A 16,573-nucleotide genomic window follows, 5' to 3' on the forward strand; every position below is an offset into this window, starting at 1 on the left:
ATCTACAGTTCACGATGTAGTTCATCAGTTCAGGAGCTTAGACTCTTCATTCCACTAATTAGTTGTTGAAAGCGTGTCGTAACTCGACGAGCGTTACCAAAAACGAAATCATCATTGAAGAGATGTATACGAGAAGTATGGCGCCAACATCACCGAGAGTTATCTTCGAAAACGTTAAGTCCTGCTTTGTCTGCAGGTATTTTGAGCAGCCCCCTCTGTGCAACAAAGCGTTGGCTCTGATTTCATGTCCAGTCTCCCAATAGTTCAATATTCTGTCGCGTAAAGAAAATGTCAGCGAATAATATTACCAAAAGTGGATGAGAGGAAAAGTATGAAAATGGCCGAAAGTCGCGAGTCATCAGAGTTTTTCCGTAGTTCACCGTTTTATTGGCGTAGCTATACTGGGCCTGTTCACTCCCTTAAAATAGGTCTTGTGTCAATTCGCGGTTACGCGGTTACCGTCGACTGCTATTGTGTATGCTAGAACTTCCTCGATTTGTGTTTGTAGTCAGAACAGAGTAGCTGGTAATTTTGTAATGTTTTAAAAGGTATTTGAAGGTATAATATGGATTTAAGCAAGGTTATCGAAGCAATAGAAGAGCACATAAAACTAGATACGTTTAAAACAAATCTCGGTAATTTAGCTATAGCGCGAGCAGCTTGCGTTGTGATGCGCGTAATCAAGTGGGCTATGGTTAAACCAAGGAGCATAAATGTCTGAACTATTTTCAGTCGCAAGTTTGCAAGTCCTTCAGTCACTAGTAAACTAAATAGTTATTGGCGAAACTTTGATGTCCGCGTTTTTTAACACAGGCTCTATGGCCATTGTCATACTTTCCCTCTCATCCACATTTGATATTACCAATGACATTGCCTCTTACCTTCGATTGATCAACTCTTTCACTGTATTCGAAGCCGCCTTGGACACTGGGTAACTGGTGGGGAACGTCAAGAAACTACCTGTACTGTAATGCAAGGGGTTTCGCGCTCTGTAGGCATTAAGACAGAAGTATTCCATATGGCCAGCGGTGCCAATGTAGACGGCGTTCCCTTGATTGAAGACGCGGTCGTTGTCTCTAGCTCGTCGGTTGAATTTTTTGAACCTTCTTTCGTATTCTAACATAACGTCTTTACGGGTCATCTAATTAGAAAGAAAATTTCGTCAAATAGAAATAAGCAACTGCGGTTATTTTTATTATAACACGTAGAAATTTCTGCTATTTCATAGTTGAATAATTATATTCAAGTCGATCAACGGATAATAGTGCACGTGATAGGGGAAGCTCACATACGAATGGTTCTCATAACCACGGTTCTCAAAAAAGCGGTTTCCCAAAAACGCAGTTTACCTGTTACAGCAATGCAAAGGTTTTCGTAAACGCGGTGTACCAATACAGCAGTACAACCGGGACCTGAAAACTATACTTGTTTATGATAGTGCAAGTTTGGTTATATGGACCCCAATAGTATTAGGTCACGTGATTGAGTCTGTTTTACACTGATCAGAACTGACGCCGATCTAGTCATATTTTCCTTGTTTATATGTAAATTATGTATAAAATACAGATATTTATTTTGTAGAAAAATAATTTAATATAAAAGTTAACACGATTAGCAGTTGTTGCTGATTGGTTGAAACGTTAAGATACGTTGTTAAAGGGAATGAGAAGCTTCGTTTGAAAAATCTCTGATTTTTATAACAAAAGATAGAATTAATTTCTGTGAGTTCAAAAATATCAAGCTTTTAATTCTCCGATTTCTGGTTATTTGGCAATATGCATTTGAAAATGCTTCATTTGAAATCCACTTTTTATGAAAGGCTGAAACGTTTCCAGTAGTCCGACGTCACAGATATATTTTTTCACGTGAGATGGTGCCACTCTCTCTCTGCTATCAGACCCTGAGTTTAGACTGGCGAGAAGCTCGAGACACGTATAGGATTCCCGCGCTTTTTTTCTTCAAGTCATAGTGATGTCATCAAACGGGCAAACAAGCTCGACAAGACTAACTCGTTGATATATCGAAACTGAGTTTTCGTGATTTTCCAATGGATTTTAAAAATAGAAACTTCGGTTAAATTATATTAAAAACTTAATATTTTGAAAAAAAAGAGACTTGAAAGTGTAACATAATACCACTTTCGTGGTAAAATTTGATATGAAATTGTAAATTCGCATACCCTTTAAGAAAACTCGCGTGTGTAGTAGATTAGGTAAGGTTAAGTAAGGCTTGGTTATTTGAACCCATTAATATTGGGGTAGGTTATGTTTTATATTTTGAACCTAAATAGTATTAAGGTTATGTTTTTTTCACCTCAATAGTTTTAGGTCAGGTAAGGTAGGATTGGTAATTTGAGCCGCAATAGTATTAGGTCAAGTTGGGTTTGGTTTTTTTAAATTAAATTTGGGGCATGAAGATATATTTTTTCTTAATATCAGAAGAAAATAGGGGAAGTACGTATTCTTAGCTATTTCGCGAGACGTCACTTTATCGGTTTTTTCGCGCCACTGAATATCCGCTTTTTTTGGCGGGAAACCGCGGATGAATACAAGAAACTATTTTCTTCGAAGGTTCGTCTGCTATCCAACTGAATGCTGATTTTGTTATGGTACCCAACATCTTGAGTTTACTATGGCCGAGGCTTAACGAGTCACTCGAATTTGGCGAAAATTCTACTTGAATACCTTTAGTTTTGCCTTTAAAACTTGTCTGGCTTTTCTTGTCACTAGTTTCACGATATACTAAATTACACTGGACAGAACTATCCATTTTTAACTCTTAATTGAACGATAACTTTCAATGTCAATCTACCCGGGCGAAAGAAGGACGGAAATCGTCGTCTATACTCTGTAGTTCGGTTTCTCACGGTATGGTGGCGCACCTTCAAAAATTTCTATCGGTTCTCTGCCTATCTCTGATTGGCCAATTTAAAGCGATAGCTTGTTTCTGGGAGAGAAGGACGACTTGCACTAGCTAAAGGTACGAATACGTACTTCCCCTATTTTCTTCTGTTAATATGTAAGGCAAACTGTAGAGTTAAGAATTGTTCAAAACTGTAGTCAAACACTGATATTTCCCAAAACAGTAGTTTTATCTATGTTGCTGTTTTTTGTAACCACGCGCGCGGTTGCTATTTTGGGAACTGCTCTTACAGGCTTCACCTATCATAGTGTAGCTATAGTAAATTAGTTAATTTAAAAAATAACGAAACATTTAATGTAAGGCGATATTTGTAGAGCCAAACAAAAATCGACGAGACAGATTTTGAACCTTGGCATCCTTGACTATGACTGCATGACTCACCCCTATCTCTCGTCCCCCTCCCTATATTATACCTGCAAATGAATCCAGCAGACATTGTTGCCATTCTGGAAAACAATGCGCATGTCGGGATACTTCAGGATATCATCGAAGGTATTTATGTTGTGATCAATGTCCACCGTCAATTTTGTCGACAAGTGCGCCTTGAAGACTTCCATCAAAATGAAACAACCGATGAAGTAGGTGGCCAAAATAACCTTCTTCGCAGTTTCGTATCTGTTGCCAAAGTTGTCGGAGATCCCGACAAGAAAACGGTGTACTCTCGGTACCAATCGGTTGGCAATCGTCAAGAAATTGAACAAGAAGAGAAAGACAATGATAATCGTCCACACCTTCGAAAGACAGTGGTTTTAGAAGAAGAAGTCTTTTAAAGATGAAAATATCTACACACGCACCTTAGGAAGAAATACTTCAATGATTCCACTCAGTGATATTTGGTAGTCGGCTTCTTGTAAATAGGACAACATTTTATGTTCCTCAAACCAAATTGAGTGGCTGAAAGTTCGATTAAATGGTCCGAAATAAGTGAGCTGGCGAAAACTAACAATATGCAAGTGCATATATATATCTCCATCCTAAAACACGATAAGAAGAAATGAAATGCTTATTTTTCGCTTCAGGAATAATTCTAGTTCGAACTTAAGTCTTACCCAGATTTTTACATCATCTGTGGGAATGTACGTTACGTTAATTCTGCCAAAACATTCAAGATTTATCTTAAACACAAGTATTCTAAAAAACTGTTCAAAATTTACCCGTCTTTCGGATAGCCTACGAATTCCACAATCAGCGCTTCTCCCTTGTGCTTTCTCCACAGATCAAAAGTTTTCTTCACAACGTCAAAGTATTTCTAAAATGAGACTCACGAGAAATGTAATGACATCGTCACGAGTAGCGTACAACGCCATATCTGATTCCCCACATGCAGCTAACAATATTTTATCACCATGCCTAATTGCTTAAAATTTTCCGTAAGATCGAGTTTATGTTCTAATATTTGCGCTATTTTAAAGAAAAAAAAAACACAGGCAACGATTCACTCAATTTAGAATTAGGATCATGAAAAAATCTAGATTTCCGCAATACGAGACGCGATGTTAAAGCAAGAATTTATTAACTATAAGAATGCCTAAGTCCCTAAGTTGGTGTTAGCGGACAAGTAAGCCCCACCCCTTTCATGCCCGTCATTGCTCTGAGCTTTCCTATTGGATCCCGTGGGTATAGGTCATACAGACGAGATTGACGTATTCCGAATAGAGAAAAAAAACCCTCGAGCAAAGTAAACAGAAAATGGAGGTTGCCAGTGGTGCTGAAACGGTTAGGGAATGGTTTTTAATTGCCATTAACAAGTTAGTTATGATTTCGTCACTCGTCAGTTTCAAAAACCTAACCAAGGCTTAACGAAAAGGTAAAAGAGATAGATGGTGGAAAACATAGAGTAAGATAAAATATTAAGTACCGCCTTGGTTTCAAATCTCCCCCCCCCCACCCATGAGGGGGGATTGTCGACTATCACGCGCGCATCGGACGCCTTGTTAGGCCTTCTTATAGTAAATTCCATCTTGGTTAAAGCTTTAATGTTAGTTACAATCCGCGTTTTGGACAGACGCTTCTTAGAAATCTTAGCCTGTTACCGCGATTTCAAGATTAATTGACGAAAATTTGTATTATAACAGCAATTTTGGTTCTAATCATAATTGGTTGGAATTCCTTTTAGGTCATTTTCGTGTAAATCTAGAGTTATATACGATTACATTCTGTTAGTTGATTTAATGGTGGGTGTGTATGTGTTTATCTTACATCTTTCCGAAGGAGGAAATAATTCTCAACAGTTTTAGCGCTTATAATTAACCTCTATCCTACACGGAAATCAACTTAAAAGTTCTGTCGTCAAGATGAGAAATTCAACGAAAAAACTGTTTTAATTTCATTAGAGAATCAAAATGTTTCCGAGTCTATAACTTATGTCAAAGGTATTGAAAAGGTAATCGGGAAAAGTTTAAAGGAAAAAATTAAAATAACTTTATATATACCCCGAAAAATACTAACCTAGTAACAACCCACAATTTCACGCATGATCATTCTTACTTAAATACTTAAGATTTCAATAGCATTTCCTTCAATATGAAAATTTCTATTATTTCGAAAAACTAAGACTTCCCGATAAATCACAAAAATGAACACTGAATCGCATAATGGTGCCGAAACTTCGGGCTCAAATAGAATTAAACCCCCTCGCGATAAATATCATCTCGTTCAATTGCAAAATTAATTGAACAGACCTTGAAAATTAACAGTAAACAAGTTGGTTTCTTTAAATTTCGGACTGTATATTGTAGTGATGCCACGAATATTCGGTTACTATTCGGTATTCGGCCTATTCGGCCATTTTTTTCGAATTCGGTATTCGGCCGAATATTGCGTAATATTCGGCCGAATACCGAATCTCCAATCATGAAGGAAAAAAACGGAAAAATTACTAAAAAATTATTTATTTCAATAACAATGTTTACTTTAATATTTATAATCTACCAGTGGTAAGTTGTGATGAATAAAAGAAAGCATATAGTGACACGATCTACTCGCAAATGAACCAAAAACCTAAAAACGCTATAGACTGGTCCTATAGTGTTAAAGAGAGCGCGTTGAAAAATCGTTACTTCCCCTTTTCATTCCCTCCTTCCCGAGTATATCACCAACGTTGAAAGCTTCCGCGCAGGCGCGCTGTAGCAGAGGCGGTAGAGAGCGGATCTAAACCATGGAAGAACTACGCGAGTTCTTCCATGTCTAAACAGTGTATCCCTCTCTCTGCTTGCGCGCCAATATTGCGCAGAGCAGTAATCGCGTTACAGCTAGTGCCGAGAGGAGAGTTTTCCCACGTGACCCTATTTTTCGCGTAGCCGTCTGCCTATTCACCTCACCCTTGGATGAGACTGTAATGGATTGGAAAAGTTCGGTACCTAAGCTCGGGACACGTGATTGCGCAATATCGTTTTTATTTCGGTCGTCGTTTAGTGCTGCCATCATGGAGAAGAATTTTAAATTTGAGAAATTATTTCACCTTGTAAATGACGTAGGTTCGGCAATTTGTCTCTAAGCCTTGAACTAAAAATCCTAACTCAGACTTAAATGTTCATCTACATCAAATTCAATAATTTCTTAGTACATACTAAATTGAATTAATATTTTATACCGTTATTAAGTTAATATCTCTTCAAACCTGAGACTGAGACAGTCTCATCCAAGTTAAAACCGTTAACACTTTACTTTTAAAAAAGATATTGTGAAAAAAACAGACGAGTTTTGAAAAAATTCTACAGTAGGTGTCTCTCAAGTCGTACGACCGAACTAAAAACCCCCAAACAGCCCCCCTTCTGTCCCGAGGTGAGGTACCCGCCGCCCGTGTTAGATGTATGCTATATTCCAATCCATTACAGTCTCATCCAAGCCTCACCATTCCATACCCTTCTTCTTCCATGATGAGACCTGTCCCATTGCGGTCCGTACGGGGATGTACGTATTTCGCGGAAAGGGTTACAGCTCATAACCGGTTTCACGCGAGTTGCACATATCTCACCCCCGAATATTCGGTGGCCGAATATTCGGTGATTCGGCCGAGAGCATGGCCGAATATTCGGTATTCGGTATTCGGCAAAATCAATATTCGCGGCATCACTAGTATATTGACTGTGATTCTACGAAAACGAACGCTGCTCTTTTGACGAAAAGAAGATTAACGATTTTCGTCCGGATTCCGCGCAGCCAGATTACTTAAAAATGTGCAATCTCATTGCGAGGTCCGTTTCAGAACCATTAGTATGCATATATTTTCAACAAATGAGCTCTTTGTTTGCCCCAAGAGAGAAATGTTAATATTTTACAGTATTTTTTTTCACTGTGTAGATTAGAAATGGGCAGCAAATAAAACATTTTCATATCTCTCAGATTTTTGTCAAACCATTAACTTGAATAAATTTCGAACAAATGAGCTCTTTGTTTATTCAGAAAGCGAAGTAATGATCATTTTATGTATCTTGATTTGAAATGTGTTTCATTATACATGTTGTATATAATGTTCTCATATTCCTGCGCGCCGAGGTAGGCAGGGCCGTCGAGAGAGGGGGAGGGGGTAATTCGGTCCATTTTCCCGGGGCCCCGGGCATAGGCGTAGAGTTCTATAGGCCCGTGGGGCCTGAGCCCCTCCAAAACATTTAGAGGTGGCCATGGGCCCCTCCAAAAATTTGTAGTCCATAATACCGAAATCATGAAGATAGTGACCTCATGAAAATAATTCTTACGTATAACCGTTGCAAAAAATCATTAAAGCGGAGAGGAGTGTTTTCCGAACAGAGTAGTTTTTAGCTAGGTGTGGTTATATAATCACACCTAGGTATTGCGCTGATGGATTGTGTTTGTGTGTTTGTGAGTTAACCCCGGGTACACGATAAACAAGCGTGGGTAGAAAGCGATTAAGGCAAGATCCGCTACAACGTTGGTGCTCGTAATGTAAAAGAATTACGAAAGGAAATACATTAGCGCTATGGCATGAGTTAAAGGCAATTTTCCCACTTCGGATGGACGTAAAACAAGTTTGTCTGCACCTATAGTTAAGAAAAGATCCTCTTTAGGCTCTTAGAAGTATTGGGAAAGAAATAAGATCGGCATCGTCAAAGTATTCACCCGGTTAGTTTGCGGCGAGGGTAAAGTTTAGGGTTCATTTGACGGACGGCCGTATCGAAACGGATTAAAATATCTTTCCTTACTCCGGTTTTTGGGGTTAGCGAAGGAGGATGGGGAATACGGGCAACGTAGCTAGAATGAGAGATTCATTTTCATACGGAAAGGGCTCTATGTGTAAAGGCTGGGTTGCTGCTATTTATTTATAGTTGTCGTTGAAAATATCGGTATCGTTCCTTTCAACAGAATTCCCAATGGACCGAAATCCCATTCGACCGAATATCCCGCAATGATTTTAGATTTCCAGCCCAATGGCTATATTCCCGATGGACCGAAATCCCATTCGACCGAATATCCCGCAATGATTTTAGATTTCCAGCCCAATGGCTATATTCCCGATGGACCGAAATCCCAATCGTCCGAATATGCCCCTAAAAAATACCTGAATATAACTTGAAACACTGAAGCCGTCAGCGATTCGGTGGTGTAGTGGATATGATGTTGGACTGCGAAGCGATAGGTTGTTGGTTCGAATTTCCGAAAGGTATGTTAATAATATTAAAAGTAAATGTTTCGTGATACTAATTAAAACGCTCACTTTCTTTCCTTTCAAGGGAAGAGATATATATAGAATTAATAAACAAATTGTGCTTAAAATGAAGTACAGTCTTAATGGTAGTTCCATCAATGTCTTTAAGTTTTAAATTAAAATTTTAATATTTTGGTTTCGGGTGGGTTAGGTCAGGTCAGGTTAGGTTAGGTTAGGTTTGGTTAGGTTATGTTAGTTTAGGTTTGGTTAGGTTATGTTAGTTTAGGTTAGGTTTGGTTTGGTTTGGTTCCATTAATTTGTTGACACCTTTTCCAAAATATGCTCCTTTTAATTAGCTACCACCTTTTCCAAAATATTCTCCCTTTAAATAGCTACCACCTTTTCCAAAATATTCTCCCTTTAAATAGCTACCACCTTTTCCAAAACATTCTCCTATTAATTAGCTGCCAACTTTTCAAAAAGATTTTCCTATTAATTAGCTGCCACCTTTTCCAAAATCTTCTACTATTAATTTTGCTGCAACCTTTTCCAAAACATTCTCCTACTAATTAGCTGCCACATTTTCCAAAATATTCTCCTTTCAATTAGCTACCGCATTTTCCAAAATATTCTCCTTTTAATTAGCTACCACCTTTTTCAAAACATTCTCCTATTAATTAGCTGCCACCTTTTTCAAAATATTCTCCTATTAATTAGCTGCCACCTTTTCCAAAATATTCTCCTATTAATTAGCTGCCACCTTTTCCAAAATATTCTCCTATTAATTAGCTGCAACCTTTTCCAAAACATTCTCCTACTAATTAGCTGCCACATTTTCCAAAATATTCTCCTTTCAATTAGCTACCGCCTTTTCCAAAATATTATCCTTTTAATTAGCTACCACCTTTTCCAAAACATTCTCCTATTAATTAGCTGCCACCTTTTCCAAAATATTCTCCTATTAATTAGCTGCAACCTTTTCCAAAACATTCTCCTGCTAATTAGCTGCCACATTTTCCAAAATATTCTCCTTTTAATTAGCTACCACCTTTTCCAAAATATTCTCTTTTTAATTAGCTACCACCTTTTTCAAAACATTCTCCTATTAATTAGCTGCCACCTTTTTCAAAATATTCTCCTATTAATTAGCTGCCACCTTTTCCAAAATATTCTCCTTTCAATTAGCTACCGCCTTTTCCAAAATATTCTCCTTTTAATTAGCTGTAACCTTTTCCAAAATATTCTCCTATTAATTAGCTGCCACCTTTTCCAAAACATTCTCCTATTAATTAGCTGCCACCTTTTCCAAAATATTCTCCTATTAATTAGCTGCAACCTTTTCCAAAATATTCTCCTATTAATTAGCTGTAACCTTTTCCAAAACATTATCCTACTAATTAGCTGCCTCATTTTCCAAAATATTCTCCTATTAATTAGCTGCCACCTTTTCCAAAAGATTTTCCTATTAATTAAAAATATATTTAATGCAAAGCCACAGTTCAATAGAATTTCGGTCCAATGGGACTATAATAAAATCGCAATTTTTGGCTACGTTCGGTCGAATGGGACACCACAAAAAAGCTGTTCTGTCGAATGGGAATTCGGTTCAATGGGACCAAAGCAAAATATCTTCTGACCCTTGAATGTGTATTTGTTATAGGTTTTTATCTACGTTGTGAAAGACATACTGGCTTTACGATTATGATCTGTGAGTGTGTATGTTTGTGGATTGTCTGTGAAGGTTGGATAGGCGAAAAGACCTTTTTATCTAGATGTGGTAAGAACTTAATGTACACCAAACGTTGGGCCATCTCGAATATTAAGTTTTCAAAAATATCAAGCTTTCAATCCTCCGATTTCTGGTTATTTGACAATATTCATTTGAAAATGCATCATATGAAATCCACTTTTTATGAAAGGCTAATACGTTTCCCGTAGGCTGACGTCACAGATATATTTTTCACGTGAGATGGTGTTCGCGTCGGAACTGGCGAGAAGCTCGAGACGAGCGTATAGGATTCCCGTCCTTTTTTCCTCACGTCATAGTGATGTCATCAAACGGGCGAACAAGCTCGGCAAGATAAAATGATTTATATATCGAAACTGAGTTTTCGTGATTTTTCACTGGATTTTAAAAATAGAAACTTTGGTTCAATAATATTAAAAACTTGATATTTTGAAAGTAGACACTTGAAAGTGTAACATAATTAGGGATGCACCGATATATCGGTTATCGGTATATCGGCCGATATATCGGCCTATATTTTTCATATCGGTATCGGCCAATATCGGCTTCATGTAAACCGATATTTCCGGGAAAAATTTGACAAGAAATAAGGTACTCAATGAATACTAATTGAAACACATCACAACAAATTTATTCCCACAATTTAACATTTCCCTTTAAAAATGCAGGGTTTTCCACAATCTCAGTTTTATCCCGTTGTTCACGACTATGAGTAAGTAATTTCCCTAGTTTCCCATACCTCCCACAAACAATCGAAGTCGACACTGACGCTCTCCAATGCGTTTTGGTACGTGTCACTAATGTACACTTTGAACTTTTCACTTGTGGTCCAAAATTTTGCTTATAACGCTACTTCTTGTTGAACAAAGAAAGGAGCTGCATTTTTACTAAAAACCAGGGAAGGATTTAACTTAGACCACACCATTTTTTTAAGGAATTTGGCTAAGGCTAAAATATGTAGCGGTACCACATTAAACGAAAGACTCGAAAGAGATGTGAAACATGTCTCTAATAAAACAAAAGAAAAACCTAAATGGTCCTAAATAATGTTGATTCTACTCTTTGAAACGATATTCATGGAGAAATATTACTTTTTTATGGGCCGATATATCGGCTACGAATTTCCGATGTATCGGCCGGCCGATATATCGGCTGTACCCATATCGGTGCATCCCTAAACATAATACCAATTTCGTGGTAAAATATGATATGAAATTGTAAATTCCCATACACTTTAATAACTTATCAATACAAGAAGTAGTACAGACAGCGTCTCGCATTCGCTCATAAATAGGTTTCTTAGTTGTAACTTGATATTTTGTGAGTTAAAATTAAAGAAGCCTAAAGAGTATCACAATTTTAAGTTAAATGAACTTCTAAACTAGTTATCCGTACAATAACATGTAAAAATATGACAAGCTTCGCTTTTTTGATAGAGTTAGTTAATATATTGCTGTACATGAGATAAGTAGTTTTCTAAGTGAGAACTGAAAAAAAATTAAAGAAATTTCAGTACTTTTAAATTTTCATTACGAAATAAATCGTATATTTTAGGTTTCTACCTCTTCTAGAAGTACCTAAGAATTTTCATGGTCGGTCAGTGAGCGAAATAATGCAAATTTGACTTAAGGTATTTCGTAAACTATAATAGGTACAAACTTGGAATTTGGCGATAGAAGTAGGCCCTGTAAGTAATATTAGTAAATGAAATTTCAGACTTTTACCTTTAACCGGAACAAAGATACCGGGTCTTAAAAGTGCCTAAGTTCCTACGAGAAAAGAGTTTTGTTCAATTGTTCTTTGATTGGAGTGCTTTTGGCGGACCCACTGCTGGCACCCAGATATTTTCCCTCCCAATGAGTTGTTGAATTTTTCGAGGGGTCCGGTTGTATGAAAGCCCTACTTTCCGGAATAGATTGGGGGAAAGCAATTTATGGAATAAATGGAACGGAGTATTGTTCCCGAGAAAACTGTGTTGTATTAGTTGTTGTCATCATACCCGATTCTGTAGGGTATCAATACCCTTATATAAAATAGCTTTGAATGTGCTAACATCTAAAACTGACTATGTAAAGCGAATAACGATTTTACCATAACTTACAAATTAATTATAATAACATACTTAGACTAATTGTTGTTAATGAATTTTGGAAAAGGCACACCTTAAACAGTTACTTGTTAATTTAAAAGTATTCCGAACCGTAACTTCGCTGTAGTTTTTAAGTTATTTTATAGAGTGGACCACCAAAAATCCCATGTTTTCTCTATGGGACGCTAAGCCTAAAATCTGTGAATTTATCGTTTATCATTACGGAAGGGTGTCAGGAAATATCTAAAAGGACCGTTATAGACGGAAATAAAATATAACAGTCGCTTCGATTAGTTTAGAAAAGCAATCTTATTTGAAATGAGATTCGAACTTTTTTAAGAAAACATTTTTGTATTGGTTAGAAATTTGATACGAAATGAAATAAAGCGTTGGAAAGAATGATTTACGGGTTGTATACAATTATGAGTTCAGTGAGCGATATTCGCCGGGTGATGAATGTCCACTATTTGTTTGCCTTTTCTTCCTTCGGAAGAGACACACAAATCCTCACTCATCCTACCAACGCCAATTTCAGCCACGTATACGCAGTGAGCACGTATAAGAAGGAGAGTTAAAGGGGGAAGGTACAGCCCGATCTCTCTCACGCGCACCTGCCTTAATTGGCATTCATCCGAGAAGCCAGACGTCACGTGATACGTACTGGCCGTAAACCGTACCGGTTTTGAATGGGGGTGGGTAGCAAACGGTGAATATGGTCTCTCCGATTCTCATCCTTATACATGCTCACTTGTATACGGAAAAAGTACGGATTCCAATGTGACTAAAATAAATTAGAGTCCCATTGGAATTTCTCAGATTCATAACACCTGGGTTTGAAAAACAACCAGACACTGAGAGTCGTCAAAAAACCACCACATGGTGTAATCAGAACTTTCAAACTTTGTAAACAAACTTTCAAACTTTGAAAAATTTTCCAATTTTATTTATTTTTGATATTCAAATCAACATAAAATGTCTTATATCATTGAATCGATGAATAACGTTATTTATGGTGGTTTTTAAGCTGTTTGCCCATAGCAACAGCTTTATACGGCGACCCCTGGAAGCAGGCTGGCTTGCTGGCAGGCAGGCAAGCAGGCAGGCAGGCAAGCAGGCAGGCAGGCAGGCTGGCTGTTTCGCGTTCGCGTTCATTTTCGTAAATTTAAATTACGCGGCAGAGCTTGCCGGAATTTCATTATCCACCGCACTAGCGACATCTAGACTAAATTCGATCATATTTTCGACGAGAAAATGCGGTCTCTCGGAGGTATCGGGTTTCGAACTGAGGTCTACGGTGTGGGATGCGGAGACTCAACGTCTGAGCCACTACGATTGATGTTAAGCTATTGATATTTTTCCTATACTTTTCCACGCCTTTGCTTATTGGTATCCCTAATTTGGGGTTTTGTTAAAGACAATATCACACTGCAAACAGCGTTAATATGCCTTGGGGTATATCTTGTTTTCTATTATTACTTAAACGTGATATCTTCCAACCCTTTCGATATTTGTCTAAAACTTAGTAGAAGGGGTCCCTAATGAGGTAGGCCTACCTTGAATAGGCCTACCTTACCCCTTCGGGATTTTATGAATTTCACAGGCTGAGAGAGGTAAGAGGTTCGATTTAGCAGACGTTGCATTAAACCAGGGATAGATTGATTAAACCTAATAGTGGATGGCTCGATAGTCCTCGATTTCAAGTCTAATTAAATGCTAATTGTTTTATAATGATAGATAATTTATTTCTTATTTTAATATTTAATTCCTTTTATATTTAGAAAAATTCCGTTCTTTTAAGGTATAATCAGTTATATTACCTGAATTTTTTCTCTAAATTTTTAAGCAATCCTACCAGTAATTCGTGTCTACAAAATATTTTTAAGAATCTAACATCAATACAGCATAGCTCTAAGCTACTGTAACTCAAGCTGGATTTGAACTAAATGAATTCTTAGAAAGAGAATATAGAGTAGTACGAATTTTATATAAAATTATACAGCCGTCATTCTCGGAAGTTGGAACAATGCTCGAGGCAGTTAAGATATTTAATTTCCAAATCAGAAATTTCGTGATTTTACGAAAGGAATGAATTATACGAAATTCGAGTCTTTTCAAGTGGAAAAATCTACATTTGTTGGGAGAGAGTATTCTTTGAAAGCAACTACGTGCAATTCCTAGACCACTAAAACTGAAATCTCAGACCACTTAACCCATGGACAGGCAAAGCCATGTTAAACCCGCGTTAACAAATGGCAATGCGTAGCACGCGCCCTCACGCGTCTACCGACCGCAATTTATCGCCAAATGTCCTTTAAAGAAGAATTCGCCTGTAATGGTTCGGGATATTTTTAGCCAAGGCTTAATGTTAAACAGACTTTATAATCAATAACAGAGCAAAAATAAATAGGGGAAAGTGTCGGACTGCCATATTTTCCTGCCTTTGCCTTAGCTTGACATGCATTTCGAGACGCTCAAGCGCGCGAGAGGTGTTTAATATGGTATCAGCCAATCAGATTTGTAGTTGATGATGTCATTCTTCCCGAAAATAACGCTCGTACGCCACCAAACGGGAGAATTTGGCATAGGTGTGTCTCAAGGAAGAGTCACAACCTCCGCGCTCTGTTCTATTTTCTTTAGTGTTATTTTCGCGTTTGAACGAGGTTAAAGTTTGTTTAAAACGCTAAGCACACCGAAATTAAATTAAAAATGCCGCGGATGTTCTTGAAATCATCATTCAATTCAAAAAACTCATCGTTAAAGTCCTTTAGAATTTCGTTTAAACTTTGACCTGGGTTGTCATTATAACCTAAACGTTTTAACATTAGTAAATAACATCATTATTAGCTAACTAAATTAATACAATCATGAACATCATCAAATTAAATTGTGGCGATAAACTGCAGTGGCCACGGTTAGCCTCAGTCAAAAGCAGCTAATGTAAAATAAACCGCACCATTTCTTCACGCGCAATATCACAAATTATCTTGGGAATGTGGTGAATAGGCGAGGGGGATGAAACAGATTTCGCGAGTATGCATTCACCCCTCCTGTATCGTTAACTTCTTAGGATTCTAGTATGCTTAATTAGTCATACGAAAAAATTAGTCTTGACATTAATAACTAACTAGTTTATTGAGTGAACCGAGACGTGCTAACTACGCATCGCTACTGCTGTTGCATCATCTTGTGCAATCGTGTTGTTTACATTTATAGAGATGTCAGCGCCATCTCTTTAACTTTGGTCCTTTAGGAGTGACCGCGAAATACAACATAATAATGTTACATCTTTCCTTTTTTTTTTTTTTTTTTTTGAACAAGTTATTGACCCACTGAAGGTGGTTAAAGCTACTGATTAATAAAAACTATAATGACAAATAAACTAAACAGAACAAAAAACGAAAGTTATCTCGATGTTTAAACTTGAACTAGAGATCAAGCCTGTGAGGGACCTTTCTGACCCGACTAGAACGGCGGACTGCAACAGGTGGACTGGACCCATGTGGCACTGTCGAAGGGGTAGTCGCTACTGGAACAGGAGTCGCAAAACGTGGACTAGCGTGTAATTGTTCGTTGGTGGGCGACGTTTCTGTTTTAACCACAGGTTTTACATCGTCCCCTGGGAGACCGGTTTCTTCTGTTCGTAGGATTTGATGTCTGTTACGCCTCAATATGGCCCCATCATCCAGTTGCAGTTTATAGGAACGGGGTGCGACCTGGTTAAGGACACGTCCTTTACGTACCCACGCCGTGTTATCCGGATTTTTAATTCGGATTATGTCGCCCTTCTTCAGTGGACGCAGATTTCTTCCCGTAGTTGGCTGCTTATGCTTCTGAACTGTTTCCCCACTTGACGGGAAGTTGACTACGGGTAAACGCGTTCGGAGAGAACGACCCATTAAGAGCTGGGCTGGTGATTTGCCATGGTCCAGAGGAGTGTTGCGGTAACTCAGAAGCCCGAGTTCATAATCGCAACCAGACTCCTGTGCTTTTTTCATGAGACGTTTGGCAATCTGGACCCCCTTTTCTGCTAATCCGTTTGATCTTGGGTAGTTAGGACTTGACTTGGTTGAGCGGAACCCATACTCTCTAGCAAACTGTCGAAACTCGTGAGAGTCAAAAGGCATGTTGTCGGATAACAACTCCTGAGGAATGCCGTGACGCGCAAAAATCTTTTTAAGACTCCTTATAACGGAACCAGCCGTGGTAGAGC

At 38.0% G+C, this 16,573-nt stretch overlaps 1 protein-coding gene across 1 annotated transcript in view; it reads right to left on the reverse strand.

The window, feature by feature from the left end:
• The window catches only part of LOC149647208 (uncharacterized), a 172,120-nt gene that overhangs the window by 40,085 nt on the left and 115,462 nt on the right, over positions 1-16,573 (reverse strand). The gene's annotated exons all lie outside the window — the stretch shown is intronic.

Source organism: Phalangium opilio, unplaced genomic scaffold, assembly GCF_054372755.1.
Source record: "Phalangium opilio isolate 3A_F unplaced genomic scaffold, DU_Popi_V2 ptg000089l_1, whole genome shotgun sequence".
Classification (NCBI taxonomy): domain Eukaryota; kingdom Metazoa; phylum Arthropoda; class Arachnida; order Opiliones; family Phalangiidae; genus Phalangium; species Phalangium opilio.